General features: G+C 38.7%; 2 long non-coding RNA genes across 2 annotated transcripts; one reads left to right on the plus strand and one right to left on the minus strand.

The window, feature by feature from the left end:
• Positions 1-208: 208 nt before the first annotated feature.
• On the plus strand, positions 209-6,794 carry LOC125796838 (uncharacterized). The gene is made up of 2 exons (XR_007435742.1): positions 209-519; positions 6,711-6,794. It is a non-coding gene; the product is annotated as an uncharacterized LOC125796838 (long non-coding RNA).
• Positions 6,795-15,949: 9,155 nt separating this feature from the next.
• LOC125796839 (uncharacterized) lies at positions 15,950-19,810 on the minus strand. The gene is made up of 3 exons (XR_007435743.1): positions 19,217-19,810; positions 16,475-16,583; positions 15,950-16,084 (listed from the first exon to the last, which is right to left on the minus strand). It is a non-coding gene; the product is annotated as an uncharacterized LOC125796839 (long non-coding RNA).
• Positions 19,811-20,630: the final 820 nt, after the last annotated feature.

Raw genomic sequence — 20,630 nt, forward strand, 5'->3', positions numbered from 1 at the left:
GGGGTGCAGGATGTCAGCCGAACAAGAGGTTTAAACAGCGGACCGAACCGATGGGGACCCCCCTTTGTAGACGTCTCAGAGTGTGGTGGAAAATAATGACAGGAAGAAAGAAATATTCAGAGTCTCTGAGTCTTGATCAGAATGAGTAACAAGATTTATTGAGAAGACACACGTAATGAATACAGAGTGAACTCCCGCCTTGCAAGAGTGCCAAGCTCTCTTTATACCTTTTAGATCCTCCCATCCCTTACTTCCCAATTATGGGCACAGTGCCACCATTGTGACACGTCAACTTCTTCTGACAGGTGGTATGACATAATCCCTTAGTGAGCATATCAGACTGGTTCTCAAAACACCGCAAGCAGAAAGAAAAATGACCCTGGCGCCAGAATTGTAGACAGAACAATCCGTGACGTGCACACATACATAGACACACACTGCTTTCCCCAGATAGAAAAACTCTCACTCAGCATCTTAGATATGCTCCTGAGTACACATTATCATCGCATGGAACAAAAAGTAATATCATTAATAGTCGTCATTGTTTATGAATCATCACACGTCATTGATTATGAATCATTTCAATTAACACCTTCCATCACACTCCCCCCTTTGATTCTGAATCAATAATGAAATTTTCTTTTTACAGCTAATTTTATTTACCTTCATTAAACAAACGGTCTAGCCCAAATGCAGTATCTAACTCTATTGTATCTACTGTAACTTGCAGGAACTGGCCTTTCTTCTGCATATGGCGGAACAAAAATTAATAGATATATATTAGAAAAGAGTAAAAGTACATCAACAAATAAAATCTCGATAGGTCAACACATTCGCGCCCCAGAGAGAGAGAGAGAAAGAAAGAAAGAAAGAAAGAAAGAAAGAAAGAGAGAGAGAGAGAGAGAGAAAGAAAGAAATAAACTAAAGCCAGTCGAGGGCCAGAGAGAATTCCTCATACTTCATCCAAGCAGTTATACATTTTGCAAATGACATGTGATTGTACAGAACTTATCAATATGATTACGTCAGCAGAGTCCAGTTAACAGCATGTTGTCCAGTTTTAATGACGTGATTAGCTCCAGCCTGTCTGAGCAACAAGTTCTTATCATGGTGATGTTCAGCACTGTGTCCTTCATGAACACAGCAGACAGTCCTTAAGTGTCCTAAAGTCTGTGAGAAGATGAGACAGAGGAAAAAAGTGGATGGAAAGATCTTCTGGCTATCTGAGGAGAGGTTTCCAGCACTTCACTCAGATAACTTGTTGTCTCCTAGTTCATATGCACTGGTCCCAGAACAGCAGAACAGCAGTGAAGCTTCTCTGCCACTCAGGGTCACGTTCTCCTCACAGCTCTCATTGTTGATGAAAACACTCTGACCTTCCTGATTCCTGAAAAAGTAAAAACAACCTCCAAAGCCTTGTCATAGTGACAGTTAAAAAGAGAGCAGAGATCATAAGGTTATTAAGTGAATTATAAAGTGAACAGTAAAAATAATAACTGTATATATAAATGTATAAAACATTTAAGAATAAGAGTGTAAAGGTGTGGTTATCTCCAATCATACCCTTCACTCCCCCCTTCTAGACCAAATGGAATCATCCAAGATTCCATGATGGTCTACATAACGCCTAAGAAGCCCCGGGAGTCATGACAAGTGTCCGCATACAGAGTATGAGAACAAGTGTTTCTTCATCTCAGCTGTGGACATGCTGGGGCCTATTGCACACCAGTCCCCACGCCGGACTCTCCCTGCCTCGTCATGCCCACCATGGATCTGAGAAGATTCATAAACAAATTTTACTACATTAACTTTCTCTTTTTTTTTTTTTCCCAGAATTACAACATGAAGTTTAAAAGTGTTAAAATCAAGTCAATGTTTTTCAACATTGTCACTGTTTTTGCTCTAGACTATAGAATACATAGTCTCAACATTTATTTATCAAATGCCTTCATATTTTCTTTTAACCTTTCACATTGTCTAATTTAATCTTCAACCACAATAATGTATATATTTTTTATACATTAATTAGACATTTTCTTACACTAGATGCTGAGAAGCTGATCTACACCTTTGTTTTGATTAGAGTATTGTAATGCATTATTCTCTGGATTACAATTATTATTCTCTACAATTTACAAATTACATCGTGGTCAAAATGCTGCAGCTACAGTTCTAACTCACACACATAAAAAAGAGAGAAGATTATTTAGATTGGATTTTAATATTCATTTAGTGTAAAAAGTGTAAAAATCTCTTAACTGCTTAGCAGCTAAGTATATATCAGGACTCCTGACAGATCGACAATTCCAGCTCATTTGTTGAGAACATTTAGCGTTGCATTCTGTATTTATGCACCAAAGATTTGTAACTCTCTATCAGTTTATATCCATCAGGGATCACCCAGTTCTTCCTTTGAAGCCCATCTAAAACTTATTTGTGCACTTCAGATTAATCTTAGTTTTATTTATTTTAAAATAGTTTGTTATGTGCCAAAATTCTTAATGCCAATCTGTAGACACACAATCCTCAACTTTACACATACTCAGAAATCCTTAAAGCATTGTTCAGAATATTTATTCTTATTAGTGCTGTTATTTGAGGGCGAACACACAAAGAGCATAAAACACCCCTTTTTTATTTTAGTTATTGAGTAGAGAGTTCAGTTCTTCCAAAACACTGATGAGTATGATGCAGTCAGTGCATTTCCTCTATATCCTTCGTAAACTTATTTTCCATCTGTTAACCTGAGTCTAAAAACATTTGGCTGATGTTAGAATTTTAATGTGTGTGGAGTTGTGTCCACAAGCTGTTGTAGGGATGGTCCACCTAAGTTTAGACTAACTAGTTCCTATGACAGTGATTTTGAAGCTATGAGCTGCAGTGGTCCTGTTTGAAGTTATTGGCCTAATATTTATTTTCCTTGTTCAGTTCCAATATATATTTTTGCGAACTGTGCTACCTGTAAATTAATTGCAAAAATAAAAACATATTTAAGTTTTACTTGTTTGGCATAGTTGCAAGACTGTTAGCTGGTGGTTTAGCAAGCTAGTTATTATTATATATATTGAATTAATTTAGCATTAATATTAATGCACATATAAGAGAAAGATTTCTATCTTACCCTATATATATATTTTTTAAAAACTTTTGGAGCAAGCAAAGCTCTTTTTGTAGTTGATAGTCTACATTGATGTATTAATAAGATTTTAAATGGTTGATTTTTATTTAAGCCAGCATGCTTGGTTACTTTAGCTAGTTACAACTATATCTGAGTTTATATGTATTAATTTTGTCAAAAGCCAGTAAACAACTTCCCTTACATAAGCCTTAATGGAGATGATTGTTATTAAAAATGTTTTATACAAATCATAGTCATTAGGCAACATAAATTACATAATGTAAACCTAAAAAAAAAAAAACTTTCCAGTGAAAATTGAGGGCCAATGTGTGATAGGCCTCTAATGTATTAATCTGCCCAGCAACCATGTTTGGCTACTGTTTACAATGAAATTAAAGATTTTTTTCCTGAACTAGATATTATTTTTAATTCATCAAAGTTTTTGATGAGAAACACTATTTAAAAGAGAAACAAAAAAAAAACTAAAACCTCCCTTTTTTTTTTCCTTAAAAAGAAAGGTAAAACAGTCATAATTTGAGTCACCACCAGATTTAAAGTTTAACCAAACATTTTCTACATGAGGCATAAACATCAAAAATTAAATAAAATCACTCCTTTTAATGGAAAAAAAGTAAACAGGCATAAAAATAAAAAATCTGGTCTCACGTCTCTGTTGCTGGCTCAGGCTGAGGGGTGGATCCACTGGGCTGATTGGCTGCTGGGGGTGGGTGGTGTTGATGGTTGAGCAGGTGCTGTCTGAAGCGGTCTCTGATCGCTCAGTTCTTCCAGATCTGAAACCAGTTTCCTGGACCAGTGCTGTAACATTTCAATCACAGCAGGTCCGGTGAAGACGCAGTCCAGCCATCGACCGACAGCTGGACCAAACACAGTCTCTCATCTGAGACTCTCCTCATGAAGTGCTCTGGTTCAGATGATGTTCACAGTACTGTTGCAGAGTACCCTGTCTCTGAGGGTCAAAACTCCTGTGATGAGCACCACCCCCGCCTTCTCAAACACCCAGAAAACAGCACTGAGCAACAATCAGTCAAAAGAGAAAAATCCCTCCAAAAAAAACCTTAAAAGAAAAAAATAATAATAAAAAAGAAATCCTGAAAGGAATTCTAACATGGTTAAAAATTGTTTAGCCTCATGAAATAACTAAAACAAAAATTATTTCCAGCCAAACGATGCTTGATATTCCTAAACTGTATAAACATTAACATTATATTGTTGTGCTCTGATGGGGACTCAAAATATAGCCAAGAATATGCAAGCAAGTTCTTCATTGCGAGAAATAGAAAACATATGGAAAGCAAAACAGAAAGCTCCATATATATATATATATTTTTTAAAAACATCTGATGTCTCCTTGTTTAAAAGTCAGAAAGAGAGACCCAATTCACTGCAGCTCGTAATAGATACAATATTAAGTTTGTCAAATTAAACCTTTCCAAAGAAAGTAAGGTCTTTTCTTACTGGTTTCTAAAATCTACTATCCTCATTAAGAGAATCAAAAGATCAGCATAGACTGAGATACATGAGAACCACTAGAGAAATTAGATATGTGTATTCTTTAAATCTCATTCAGCTGAGACTGAGCTGAAGTCAGTCTCAATAAGAAAAGAATAAGAATAGAAAAGGCCTAAACCACATGAAGACAGAAGCTGTGTTCAGAATGGCTCACTCATTAACTCTTTCACTATGTAGCATTTTCTATTTACTAAACGAATTATGGAACAACCAAACAATAAACCGTGTTTGTCCTGCTCTGAGGACGTCTAATACAACAGCACTGCATTGCATTATAGTATATTTTGGAATTTCTAAATTTTGTGATGCATTAGGTTTTTCATAGTGAACTATATAGGGAACAGAATGTACTGCTGCGGTTTTAAACAGTATTGCAAAAATGGTTTACACACTATATAGTGCACTATTTCTGGAATAGGGAGCGATTCTGACACAGCCACACACACATTATATTCATCATTAGATTAGCTTATAGAATATCAGAGTTAGACAAATGTTAGAAACATACACACTTACACACACGCACAGACACACACACACACACCAAATGTGATAGAAGATAGCAGAGAAGAGATGTTTTGTCTATCTCTCTCACTGCTTTATTCAACACACGCAGAAACACACACACACACTGTCTCAAAAGCCTGGAATCCTCATCTCTTTTCTGTTTCAATCAGGGATGACTTTCACAATGTGGACATTTGTACAAAACTCATCACTACTATTTAAACATGAAGCTGTCTCACATATTCACTAAACTGTCATCCTCAGAATTCTACAGCATTCTCCATAAAGATAATGAAACATGTTACATTGAACAGTTCCAGCATGGCTCAATATTCTGCCCTACTTTAATATATGTATATTGGGTTTATATGCTAATGATTCCAAACTTTTGAACAACACTACATAAACACACACACACACAGACATACACATATAGTCTTGGCTCATTTGATTGAAAAGAGCTGCGTCATGAATTTTTGGATTAAATTTCAATTCTTTAGTTACTTGGGATCCCATTTTGTTCTCTCATTCGATTTTAATGACTCAGAGTAATTTAGCCCCAATAATCACGTCTCACCTTCCTTCTTCTAACCCTGCTTAATACACAATCAGTACCCTGTACTATTATAGTATTATTTATGCACTCCTCCCCACGGTCCCGGGACCTATTACTCTAATGACACGTCTATCAATAGAGGCCTCACGACCAGGCTAGTCTTCTCTTTACTTTAAAGATATATTTACATACATCAATAAAGGCCTCACGACCAGGCTAGTCTTGTACACCGTCATGTAACTATACACTGTCCAGGGCGGAGTGCTGAAGGAAGGATGGAGGGGAGTAAATTAATTTAAGAACAAAATTTTGTATTTAAAATTTTCTTAATGAGTAAATTAGTTAACCTGTCACTCACCACCAATGTTTGTCGATGAGGCCTGGATTTGCGAATGGGGGGTGAGAGGCCGCACCTACCCCCGCGGTACTTCGTCCTTATTCTGTGGAATTTTCCCTTGCTTCTGGGGCCCAGCTGTTTTGCTGGAGAGCGTCCTCGGCAGGTGCTAGTCTCTCCCCCTCCGCCGCAAGACCATGCTCATCCTGTTCCGTGACGCCAAATTGTGGTGGAAAATAATGACAGGAAGAAAGAAATATTCAGAGTCTCTGAGTCTTGATCAGAATGAGTAACAAGATTTATTGAGAAGCCACACGTAATGAATACAGAGTGAACTCCTGCCTTGCAAGAGGTGCCAAGCTCTCTTTATACCTTTTAGATCCTCCCATCCCTTACTTCCCAATTATGGGCACAGTGCCACCATTGTGACACGTCAACTTCTTCTGACAGGTGGTATGACATAATCCCTTAGTGAGCATATCAGACTGGTTCTCAAAACACCGCAAGCAGAAGGAAAAATGACCCTGGCGCCAGAATTGTAGACAGAACAATCCGTGACGTGCACACATACATAGACACACACTGCTTTCCCCAGATAGAAAAACTCTCACTCAGCATCTTAGATATGCTCCTGAGTACACATTATCATCGCATGGAACAAAAAGTAATATCATTAATAGTCGTCATTGTTTATGAATCATCACACGTCATTGATTATGAATCATTTCAATAAACACCTTCCATCACAAGAGTAAGGCAGTTTGGGTATTTCTCTCAGCAATTGGTGTTTTGGTTGGTCAAGTCTAGTTTGGTTATTGTTCTTAACTCTCTTCGTAGTATAGATTAATTTTTAGTTATTTGGCGAAAGGGATGATCTTTGTAGGCCGTAAAATATCTTACTTATCTACTTATTTTAGTGTTCTCATTTGATTAGTTTGACCTCATTACATTTAGACCCTTATTTAGAAATATTCACTTAATAGTTCTATTAATCTCTATTCCTTTCATGTCAGCATTATAACGTGTTTGTTGTTTTACTTCTCATTTATCATTCTACACTATGATTTGATATCTAATGGCTACATTTATGACTTTTTAATGAATTATTTACTCATATCTGTGTGATTTAATAAATACTTTTATTTTACAAAACCTGTCATTTCAGTGTGTTTTTCTGAATAACTTGGTTATGAAAATTTCTGTCACCTGTAGAAACCACACCCTGAGATGTCTTGTGTTATTAATTAATTTGATTAATTAATTAATTAATTAATTAATTAATCTAATTAAATTAATTTAATAACTGGCGCCCAATTAAAAAATATTTCAACATCTCAATTAGCACCAGGTATTAAACCACTGAGCCGCTACATAATTGGCGCGCCAACGTGGGGCAGGATTATATTCTTATTGGTTCTCCGCCGCGAGACCAGAATATACACATTTCATAACCAGTTCCAGAAAATAGCGCTGTAAGTTGCAGAATAAAGTGTATTTTGTTTTTATTATTAAATGCGTTAGCTGCTGGCTAGCTGGCCTAGCTGGAGTTAACTGCATAAACCTAGCGTGTTAGAAACACACGCACATGTTCTACACGTGTTCTTTGTTTACAATTCAGGACTGGCCAGTCCCCCGCTGTGTGTGCGTCGCGCGCACAGTCCCCTGTGTGTCTGTATAACGTGTACAGTTGTGTGTGTGGTACTTGAGCGCTCTTGAAAACATTACTCTTATTTGTAAAATAAGCTTGGTTGACACACCGCCGTGTGTGGGCAACCTTAAACCCGGGTGTATATACGTGTATATACGTGTGTACTTACATAAAGTTCGAACTGTTTCCGGTAAAATAGACATATTTTGCCAGTGTTGATCTGATAAGGCCTTCGCGCAGGTCTGAGTCGCGGATTTCCGGCTCATTGACTCCGCGCTCCAGTTAAAACTGCCGGTTTTTGCGCGAAATCCGTAAAATCCTGCAGTACTGGACACTTCCACGTGCGTAAAAGAGTAGCTAACTTTTACGTAACACCACCCTGAGTGGCAGGAAGTTTATTGTGTGCGTGATTAAACTAACCACGCCAGGATGTAAATCCTCTTTGCTCATCTTGTGAAGTGTGTTGCTGCTGTGTTAAACTTTCGGACAGCCGTGTCCTTCTCCTCTGCTATTCACAGTCGACTGAGTCAGTCAAATCTGCTGACCAGGTCCCAGACCCAAGGGGCGGTCCTTAACGTGGCATCATCAGTGGGCGTGACCACTCCCACCAGTCGGCCTCTGCCACCATCTGGTGGACAGCCTGACTATTTACACTCAAACTCAAAGGGTGTTTTACTACCCCTCACCACTAGGGGGGGTACACTGCCACATCGCCATCTGGTGTTTGATTTGGTTAACTGCATACAGTGCAGAAAGGTGCATTTCATTTGTTTGACCACCAGAGGGAGCCACTTAGCCATATAGCTGTGTCGCCACCTGGTGTTGTATTTGTGTAATTGCTATCATCCTGTAGAGTGCATTTAGAGTTTCTGTCGCCAGAGGGTGCCAATTTCAAACAAACTTTTCGTTAAGTTAATAAAGGGAATTTGCATTGTGGTTTGGTTAAATGGTTTCTAAATAAGTAAACAAATAACTGCATTCATTTAATCGGTTTATATTAAATAGTTAAATTTAAGTTTCAGGTCTGCTCTCTCAAACATCACTCTTTATGTTACATTGAACCAAGCTAAATAGCTATCTCCATTGAGTAACTAATCACAACATAAAATAATTAACTGGTCATTTTAATCAATTTGATTAAGTAAAGTTAATAAAATTTTTGTTAATTAATTAATTTCAATTTAATTCAACCATCTTCAAATAAATTAAGCTTAATTATTGATCGATTAAGATCAATTATTAATAACTGATTGAAATTAATTAATTAATTAACCACTAAAAAAAAAAAAAAAAAAAAAAAAAACCTATCCAGTTATCAGTTACTCAACCATATACCCAGCACACCTGTGCTTAATACATAGTTAAATTCTCCCATCCTGTACATAGTTAATAACTATACTCATATTTAGACATACTGTGTATAGTGGCCTACAGTTACTAAACTGTTCACTAGCACCACTGACAACAAATCTAACTATTCTTTCAAAATTAATCTACTAATTGTAACCTTAGGTCACCCACTTTTACAGATTTTCTTCTTAGAAAAGGCACAATGCTAATCAACTCGAACATAAAATAAACTTGTTTGTCATCAAAAGTGTTTAATTCCACGTGCTTTACGTAAATCAAAATGTGTGTCACTGAAAAAGCTCTTTTAGAGCTTACAGCTGGTTTACCCCCAGGACTTACCGTCCCAGTCCAACAAATGGACAGTGGGGGTCTCCATGCACTAATTGCCAAAAGCCTCAATGAGTGTGTATCTAAAATCCTTGAGGGCAAGCAACAAGTGGATCCGATTTCCCTAATACTGTGGAAACAACTGCTGTTGTCACAGGATCAACTTGCTGCTTCCTCCAAAACCATTCAAAATCTCCAAGCAGAGATTGTGACTTTAAATGATAGAGTTGCAGACCTAGAGAACAAAACTGTACAGTCTGAAATGAACCAAAGAGACCTCAAAACCGAAGTGCAGCTGCTTCAAAAGGAAGCCAACATAGCTACCCAACTTGCAGATCAGTCACAGGAAAAACTAAAACATGCTATTGCAAGACAGGTTGAGCTACAAACTGAATTAGCACATGCTAACAATGCAGTCAAATTAACTCGAGACCAAACAGAGTTAACATTTGAGCTGATGATGGAGGGAGACTCCCCCATCAATCCAGCTGGTAAATCAGGAACCCCTGGGGTTCCGGATCCTAAGCAACAACCATCCACAAATACAATCCCTCTAGTCTCCCTTAAAGGTGCTGAAGCGCCAGTAGAACCAAGGTTCACTCAGCGTTCCCAGCCACATGGGACCTCTGTGCAACCTCAAGCACCCTCTGATAGAGATTTGGACAAAATTGCGCGTAACATCCCACGCTTTGAACCAGAACCGGACGGTTCTAATGATGTCCACCAGTATCTTCGCGACATTGACTTCTTCTTACGCCGTTTCCCCAAGGCCACGGTAGATGATAAAATCTACCTCATTAAGGTGTCCTCTAGTCGGGAAGTTGGACGTTTCATTGAGCGCCAACCACCCCAGGTTAAGAGAGATTATCCTGCTCTTTGCAAGGCTTTGGAGAATGAGTTCTCCAACCACCTTGTTCAAACCGGCCTTGCTGCAGCTCTTGCAATTAAGCAGAGCCGCCAGGAAACACCCCTACAGTACTATCACCGCCTCAGGCTAGCTTATTTCGGCTATAGAAATGAGCCTGGAATGGAGGAAGAGGAAGTTTTCAAAACATTGTTCGTGAGAAACCTCCATCCCTCCACCAGTCACTCTTTTGGAGTCGCAGCCTGCCCTCGTACGCTAACAAGCCGGCAGCTGCGTGATTTGGCTCTCAGAGGATTTGCTAAGTTCCAACAAAACATTAATAAAAAATCAGAGTCAAATGACGTCCTGATAATTAATGAGCAGTCCTCCCACGTCAAGCAAAAAGGGGCACACAAGGCTCCAATGCCACCTAAGACCCAGTTAAACCACAAAAACCAGAGAGTGTTCCACTCTTGGCGTCGCTCGTCCCTACATTGGGCCAAGCAAAGTGACCAAAAGCCCTCCTATCGAAGGAAAGGTAGGATAAAACGCAGTTGGAATGGCAAACACTCACAGCACCATGCTCGAGCACAGAGCTCCAGCAAACTTCAATCTCCGCTCAGGAGAAAGAGCCCAAAGCACCACAAACGTTGGTGTCCACCTAAAGGGCACAAGCATGAGAGATATCCAACTAACCTGAGCACTAAAGACGGCAGTCTGCTCAGACAATTTCGTAACGAAATACGCAAGCAGGACAATGCTGAATCTGAATTCTTGCCAATTGTCCATGCTCCAGATCAACCTGCTTGGGGGGGTGCGAAATCCATCCACTCCAATGCCGCCTTGGTTGTACAGCCAGACGCTGAAGACAACCACACTGAGGAAGCTCCTTCCCTCAGCCTGGAGGATCCACCACCTAAACAATTCTTGGGTTTCTTAACCGAGAAAGGGACAACACCAAAATTCTATCTAGCCACCAGGCTGGAAGATGTGTTCGGGTATGAAGCTCTTTTGGACACGGGGTCAGACATTTCTTTGATGTCAAATTCACTTTTTGACCAGGTGAGGGCGACAGCCCGCCGAAACAACAAAGAGATACCTCTGAAAAAGTGTGCTCTTCACCTTCAACCATATTCGCACACTGGTATCACTCTGCATTCTGCAGCCCTGGCGCACGTTGCCATCGGTCCAATGAGCCTCACCCATCCAATTCACATTTCTCCATTGGAGAATGTCCCATTGCTCTTTGGCAAAGACCTCCTTGACCGATTCAAACCATTGATTGACTTTCAGCATCGTAGAATCTGGGCACAGGTTTGCGAACCCCTGCCCTGTCCTAAGGCACAGGATAGAGTTCAATGCTATCATGTTGCTAGCAACATTGAGCCTTCAAATTCCACGGAAATCAATGAGAAGCTCACAGTCAGGATTCTGAAACCACCATCTTTAGAGTCCCCTAGCATGACTCTAAAACAAAACACCTGTTCATGGGCATTGACTCCCTCTATGGCTGTAGATGAGTACAACCCAAAAGCTGGAAAGTCATTCACTCTTAACACAACGGTCAACGGTGAAATCTTTGTTCCATGGGCTGACAAGTCAGCTGTTCACAGACCACCTGCAGGTTCCTTGCCACGGACTAACTGTGATCCTCTGTTCGTGCACCAAAAGGATTGTTCTCTTCGTGTTCCTGCACCAGTGGTTCCAGACAAACACAGTCCCTTGGATTCTTATGAATGTAAAAACATTCCCACCATCTACACAGATGGATGTGCTTTTCGGAATGCTCAAATCAAATGGAAAGTTAACATGACAATTGGTGCATGTGGCAACACTTCTTTCAGAACACTGGCATTTCAACTTGATCCACTTGCCACTTACTGTGCGTCTTTCAGGATGCTCAAGGGCCTGTTTGTTTATGCCCCAGATACACACGCTTCATCTTCATTCGTGGTGCCTCAGCGCCATGGGGGGGAGAGCCTAGCCCAGGCCCTCGATCACCCATGGGTGGACCACAAAATGATGGGGGAAACACACCGAGCATTCCCACAATTGACATATCTGCCACTTGTTGGAAAAAGGCTAGTGTGTTTTCAGCCCCAATCTTCAGAAGATCTGTGTGGTATATGGCCAATTCCACAAATGGATTGGGTCGAAAGACTCATGAAATTTGTCCGAAGGAACAAACATCTCATCACTGTGGCAGGTGCATTTGCCAGATGGGGGGGACGTCCCCCAGACCCTATTGAAATGGCTCAGGCCACAACTTTTTCGCTGAACCACACTTTCTCAGGTGTTGGTATATCTCACCGTTCTAGCGGTGAACTGCGGAAACACCCAAAACTGGGAAAAAGCACGCTTGGATACCAACCATTGTGCTACACTGCTGACAAGCTACTGGTGAGGTCCCAGCACAGCACTGGCAAAACAATTCGCGAGCTCAGGTCTCATTGGTTTGGTCCTCAGGCAAAGGCAGACAAACTGCCTCGCATCTGGAACCAAATCCCGCATCGTCAGTGTTTTATTAAACTGATTCTCAAACAAGTTCACTGTAACCCAATTAAACTATGCAAAAGCCCCATGGGACAAGTCGGGACCAATAATGCCCTAGGTTAAATCATAATACTTGGCCAAATACTTAGACACACTGAGTGTTCATTGTCCACCATTTTCTGGCCTGACGCAATTGTTAAATTGAGAACGTACCACACATTCATTGTCTGGAACTCACCTATCCGAGTAGCATAACCCACAACAAATTGGATATTTTGTTAAACCTAGAGTTTGAATCACCATTTCAAACCATTAGCATAGCAGTATAATAAATACGTGGAGAGGGGGGGTGCCAATTTTTTTTTTTTTTTCTTTCTCCTCTCTTCAGGTGCCCAAAACATATTTTGTTTCCCTTCTGACTACGTTTGCTCCGCTATATTGTTCTCAATTGTTGACTAAGTAGTGGCTAATTATTGAAGCATACCTTATGGGTAGGTTGTCTTGATAAAGTTATAAAGGAACAAATAGCTAGCAAACTATTTGTGACCCTTTCCTATGCTTGTTGCCACACTATCACATTAAATTAACTATTTTATTCAGAACCAAAAGCCAATAGCTACAAAAAACAAACAAACTGATAGATACCTCAAAAGAGAAATTGTATATCCATTAGACCAAAAACTCTGTCAGCGACCTTGTAGTAGATTGTCTTAAGAAAGCATGACCAACAAGACACCAATTGCATGAAAGATGTACCCTAACGTGCTCTGTCTACAGAAATCCAGGTTGACATCGACCGATGACCCAACGTCCAGTGGCCCATCGATCGATGGGGGGGGAATGTAGTGGATTAACCAGAGGATTTCTTCATTGCTTGGACACAAACACACACTACCCCCACTTTACGGCCTATAAGGAAACTTCGAACCCAGAACACTCTAAAAAACCTTGGAGTAATCTTTTTTTCAAACAACCTTAAATTTCAAAATGACATTTACTGACTATTTCTTCACTCAGCCTCGCCCGAGAGCCCTAAATGCGAGTTTAGGGTAAAATTCTGTTTACATTCCTCCAAGTCATAAACCTCGGAGTTAATGTAAACATTTGGAACATTTGCAACACATTTGCAACATTTGCATCACTAGGACGGGACTGCGGACTTAAGAGAGTGTCAAAACTTAATTAATGCCTTGGAAATTGTTAATTCACCAAATGTTGTACCAATTTAGGGGTTTGTGCCTAGTTATTTCTGCAAAGCACTAAGAAATAAGTTGACAGAAATGGTCTAAGCTTGGGATTCCATTTTCAACATTGCAGGCTCAAATTCTGTGGGGTGCAGGAAGAACTCCTTCCCCCACCATCGTAAATTCCGATGCCAACCGCTTATCTACACTCAGCAGAGAAGAGGAATTTCTCACTGAGAAGATTTTGCTTAAAATACATATATATTGACTATATAAAAAAGGTGTTTTATAGAATGTTTACTAAATAATGGTATATGTGTCTGGTATATGGTATATGTGTCTGGATGTGTCCTGATTTAAATTTTCCTACCCATTCAAGTCTGAATCAACAAGGTTTAACTAGCATTTGATAATTTAGCTTTATTTGGTTATCAGTGGTTTAACCATGTATTTTAGTGATTTAATTGGGTTTAAATAATATCATGACTCTTGATCTCTTTCTGACAGAGTACCATCCATCATTGTATTTCTAAGATTATCTTGAGTATTACAAAACTGTTTGTGGGCAATATATATATATTACATTTATTGTGATTCAATTGTAAGATTGTGTTTCCTGAATTTATCATCACAAACTGATATGCTGAAAAATGTATTTTGATCCACTGTTTAATTGAGTTTTCTTTTGGTTTGATCTATTAGAAAAATGCTGAAGCATGCTGACCATGTGAGCGAGGGGGGGTTTATGGCCCTTTGTGAATCCCTGCCAAAGTTTGAAATTGCTCCTAGACCAATCAAAACAAAGACATTTGGGCCACAGGGCCAATCATAGCTCGAGGGCCAAACAGGCCACAGAGTCTAATAGTTAAACTGGGCAGACACAGTTCAGTTTCCAGTAGAGTTTGCAGTGCAGTTCGGAGCAGTTGGAGGAGAAGCAGCAGTTCAGTTGGAGTTAGAGAAGGAGTGGAAGAAGATGAGTTGAGGAAAACAGTTAGAGGAGAGAGGTTAGGGAGCCCAGAGATGGAGAAAGGATAGACTATTAGTGTAGTCATCTTAAGTTAGTTTTCTTAGACTAGTGCATTTAATCTTCAAGTATATTAATATTAGCTATCCTAGTTTAAATAACTAGGCTATTTTATGATCTACAGAGTTCTCCTGCTTGCCAAGATAGTTAATATAGTTCAGTAAACCAACTAGACCAACCGACGGATCACCGAGAGGGTACGCCAGCCGAGCCAGCTCCAGGGAAGGCCTTCCCTGTGCAGAGACTAGAAGCGGGTGTCGTCCAGGTGCGCCGCTGGCCCACAGAGCACCATCTTTACCCTGCGGATGGGTCCACACCGGACCTTCTAGGGGTGCAGGATGTCAGCCGAACAAGAGGTTTAAACAGCGGACCGAACCGATGGGGACCCCCCTTTGTAGACGTCTCAGAGTAAGGCAGTTTGGGTATTTCTCTCAGCAATTGGTGTTTTGGTTGGTCAAGTCTAGTTTGGTTATTGTTCTTAACTCTCTTCGTAGTATAGATTAATTTTTAGTTATTTGGCGAAAGGGATGATCTTTGTAGGCCGTAAAATATCTTACTTATCTACTTATTTTAGTGTTCTCATTTGATTAGTTTGACCTCATTACATTTAGACCCTTATTTAGAAATATTCACTTAATAGTTCTATTAATCTCTATTCCTTTCATGTCAGCATTATAACGTGTTTGTTGTTTTACTTCTCATTTATCATTCTACACTATGATTTGATATCTAATGGCTACATTTATGACTTTTTAATGAATTATTTACTCATATCTGTGTGATTTAATAAATACTTTTATTTTACAAAACCTGTCATTTCAGTGTGTTTTTCTGAATAACTTGGTTATGAAAATTTCTGTCACCTGTAGAAACCACACCCTGAGATGTCTTGTGTTATTAATTAATTTGATTAATTAATTAATTAATTAATTAATCTAATTAAATTAATTTAATAACTGGCGCCCAATTAAAAAATATTTCAACATCTCAATTAGCACCAGGTATTAAACCACTGAGCCGCTACAACACGGAGATGTCAGGATCGACACTTTCTGATTCGCCAGCTGAATCAGGATCTTCTTCTCCTCTACGTTTTCCACATGATGTACTGTGGAAAGGTGCGCAGAGATGGAGGACAGCACCTTCTGGCAAACTGGACAGGGAGCCATCTGAAATAAATGAGCACATTTTTAAACATAGGACAAATAAATTGTGCTATCCAGCGCTTTGGAGAAGTTGAAAAGTGTATTTTACGCCAAAGTGCTAATCAATAAATAAATATATAAGTTTACCGAAACTCATGACAACAACATCTTTTGAAACACACATTAACTTATTGCCAATCCATACCTTGAGTCAACCTGCTTTCTATGGTGTACAATTTTAAAAAAAATCAAGCTAAAAACTAGCTTTAACTATAGTTACACAAGGTAACTTGCATTTTGACGTTTTAACTTGCCTGCTCAATTCAGCTAAAGTTATTCTGCATTTTCTGTTTAGCTAGACACCAGTTTAAGGATAGCATCATAATCTATTAGTGCTAGGTAAATTTTACTCACCAGAGCTTCTTGATCCTTGATCAGCAACGGAGAACAAGCAGTCGGCAGCGTAGCTTCAGCGGTGTGTTCCTGGATCAGCAGCGGAGATTCAGCAGTCTGTTCCTCCAGTCTGTAGGGAAAGAAGTGAACTAGTGAAGAAGTGTGCTTCTACTTATACCTGTATAACGGGGGGCGTGTTCGCACCTCAAGTGCTTAACATGTGAATAGCTGATGGGTCCCTAAAGTGTCCTTACGAGGCTGCTGATGGAGGAGGGAGGTACTCTAAAATTTGTAAGATTGGGTTTTAAGATTTTTAAAAGACAAAATTTCTTTAAAATTACAAGTTTTCGTTAATGACTACTACTTATATAATATACAAATAATTCTACAGCAGGTTGTTATACATCTATAAACATACAAATGAATGCAACTGTTGAAATTAAGAGGTAACTAATAAGGTAACTTGCATTTTGACGTTTTAACTTGCCCCGGTCAATTCAGCTACATTTATTCTGCATTTTCTGCTTAGATACACACCAGTTTAAGGATAGCATCATAATCTATCAGTGCTATCTATCAGCAGGTAAATTTTACTCACCAGAGCTTCTTGGTTAACACACCTCCTAACTCCCCAACCAAAGGTTTTAGAAATGCCAAAATGTGTCAATCTGTCCGTCTAGTCGCCCTTATAAACCTTATAAACATACCGAGAAATACATATTATTTACCATTATTCAAAAACTTAAAATATACTCTTTTGTGAACAGAGACCATTTGGTGAATGAATACCCTAACTCCCCAACCACAGGTTTTAGAAAGCCCAAAATGTGTCAATCTGTCTGTCTAGTCGCCCTAATAAACCTACTTATACCGAGAAATACCTAGGTGAATAGCTGATGGGTCCCTAAAGTGTCCTTACGAGGTTGATGATGGAGGAGGGAGGTACTCTAAAATTTGTAAGATTGGGTTTTAATCTTTTTAAAAGACAAAATTAGTTTTAATTCAAAAACATGAAATATACACTTTTGTTAACACACCTCCTAACTCTCTAACCAAACGCTGGCCCTTATAAACGCACTGACGCAAATAAAGCTAAATATCTCGGCCACAGTAAGTCCTAAAATCACCAAAATTTTATGGCTATATCGGACAAATTTTACGATGTTAGCTAGTAAAACCCTTCATCCATATAAATAGTTCATTTTATATGTCTGAAAAAAAAAATAAAAATAGAAAATCTGAAAAGCGCCTAAAATGTTCCTGTTTTGTTTTTTTACCATATTTTGGCCATTACATGTTCAATTGAATAATTAAAGTGTCTTAAATGAATTGTGTAAAGGCTTTTAAGTAATATTAATTCATAGATTTGACTCTGAATTATTTAATATTAGAGCGATAAGCCTTCAAATGTGAGTATGTAATTTCAGGCGGAAAATGGTCAAAATAGGCTTGGAGCTTAAGAGGTTAACCTCTTAACACGCCCTGGCCCGCCGGCGGGCCAGAAATGAAAAATAATATATGGATGTGTTTATGAATAGTTATGAACACTTATAGGCTCATTATAGACAAACAATATATAATTTTAAAGCTTAGAATCTCTGCTTTTTCAGTTATTTAGCCTATTTAGCAGTATCTCCTTTCAGAAAATAAACATTTAGGGCGAAATATGCCTTGGTTATGAATATAAGAATACATAACTCTCATATTTGCGTTTATAGTTCGTTCATATTTGATCGAATGCGGTCATGTTATACACCATTCTAATCGGTTGTGTTGTAGAAAAGAAAATGAAAGGTGGGCTACTCCCACCTCTCGTCCGGGGTACAACTTCCCCTGCGTGTTCGTTTGATAGAGAGAGTCAGACAGGTGGAGTGAAGCTGAAAGCAAACCAAGTATTTATTACAAAGTACTGAATATTCAGGAGAACCAATACATATAAGACAGTGTTACAGCCGTCTCAGTAAGAGTTCTGACCCCCTCTGATCTGACTCCATGTTTTATACCCAAAATGACGTAAGCCTGTTGATGAGGCGTTGTTAAAATCATCTCATGTTAGCATGCACGTGTCTGACTGGACCACTAGTGTTTGACCTTGACTGTGTTCTTCCATCCTGGCACTATCTGTGTGTGTGCGTCACCCCCCGCTTTGAAGCAGAGGTTTTTTAGGGAGGCACTCACTGACCAAAAGGCTGCTTTGATCTAATAGCCTTTTTGTAGCAAATTAGCCCCGTACCAGTCGAATTGATGACCGTTAGTTAGGGTCATGCAGTAGAACAAAATACTTCAAGCCTGAGCTACATCTCATATGTTATATGTTAATGTGGGTTAATCTGTCATATAATAAAGTCTGTGTTAGTCACATGCCATATCAAACAATGTTTTACTATGTGTGTAAAGGATATATTGATTATTGATTAATCTTTTATATAAATGCGTGTAAAATACACTGAGTAATAAAGATGATCAAATACAATGTGAGTATTGGTTATGCATATTGAATACAAGGTTTCACACAATGATTATGTAATTATAGATACTAAGATAAGTAATCATTATTGAAAGATATTTGTCAATACACTCAAGGTAAAATAAACCGTTACTCTTTAGTTGGCTCTCCTGATTCCGAAACTGTGCTCTGTTTTACTGAATTAGAGCTGAAAAAGCGCGTCGAAGCGCATGTTTACAGTTAAAAACTGTTTGTTTACCGCGGCGGGAAACCCCACATCCCCCTCAACACCCCTCAGCGCTAGCCCAAGCTCTTACCTTCAAAACGCGTCCAAACTTAAGAGTCAATCCAGTCTCCTATAATCCACAGTTTTATCCCACTAGTGCTTGAAAAAATTTGAGGAGGAAAGAATATATTCTAAATATATTCTCGGTTTTCAGCCAACAGCGTCAGGCCGCAGATATCATTTGTCAGTCCACCTCTTCTACGACACCTAGCTCGTCCCTGAGTCCCGGAAACGACGTCACCACAGTTTTTTTTCACATGCTTCAAAATAAAAGTCAACTTGGCCGACTGCTCATTGTACGAAACCACGGTTATAACAAGCAACAATAGTTTAATGAACTTTATACTTTACAAATATATTTTATACTTTTTGGGTTTGGGGTGCCTAGGAGATTCTAGGTTTGACTGAGATGTAACGTTTTTGTGGAATTTGAATATTAATATATCTGGTTAGCGAACTAAATACCTAGGAGATTCTAGGTTTGACTGAGATGTAGGCAATAGGTTTGTGTTGTAATATAAAACATTCATTGACAAAATCGGCTAACTTAGCTAGTTGTTTTGATTGCTAGTAACCTGTTACATTTTCTAATAGCATGCTTGTCTGTGTTTTAATAACACTATAAAATTGCTTATTTTCAGAAAGATGCAATAAAGTATGCACAATAAACAAGCGGAAAAATAATTCAAGCAGCGACTTTATTAAAAAACAACAACAATAAATGAACAGAGGACAATTAAATGTAATAAAAGCAAGCATTCTTTTTTTTTAAGAAACTACAGAAGGAAAACCAAATCTAAATAGGAAAACAATGTTAAAAAATAAATAAATAAAATACAGAAATAAAAAATAAATAGAAAAAGAAGCAAAAAAAAAGACACTAAACAAAATAAAATTAAATATAATAATAATAATAAACAATGGGGAAAACAAATAAAAGCAAGCATTAAGTTTTCATTCTTTAAAAATACTACACAATATAAAAGGTTTCTATTCAAAAACAATGAAAACTATGTAAAAGCAACAAAAAAAAAATTAAAGCAATGTACTGCACAAAAAAGAAAATTCCCATCCCTTAATATTTTAAAATGTCTTTTGCTGTATGTTTTATAGCGTGGAGAACTGAGAATGGCCTCTCCGGAGTGGCGGTGGGCCTCTTCTTTTTCTTCTGGTTCTTCTGGGCCTTCTTCTTCCTCTTCTTCCTCTTCTTCACTGTCCTCTTCCTCCTGTACCTACTCTTCCTCCTGTACATCCTCTTCCTCCTCTTCATCCGGGCCTCCTCGGTGCTAAGTGGCACATAAAACTTGGAGGCTACTGCCTCCGAGTGGCACATGTACCTGCGCACCGCCGCCTTTTTGGTTGGTGAGAGGTTTTTAGTCTGAAAAATAAGAAAACAAAAGCAACTAATTAAAATTAACGTTCAGCCCCTTCAAATTTATCTCTCA

This window comes from Astyanax mexicanus, unplaced genomic scaffold (genome assembly GCF_023375975.1).
Source record: "Astyanax mexicanus isolate ESR-SI-001 unplaced genomic scaffold, AstMex3_surface scaffold_47, whole genome shotgun sequence".
NCBI lineage: Eukaryota > Metazoa > Chordata > Actinopteri > Characiformes > Acestrorhamphidae > Astyanax > Astyanax mexicanus.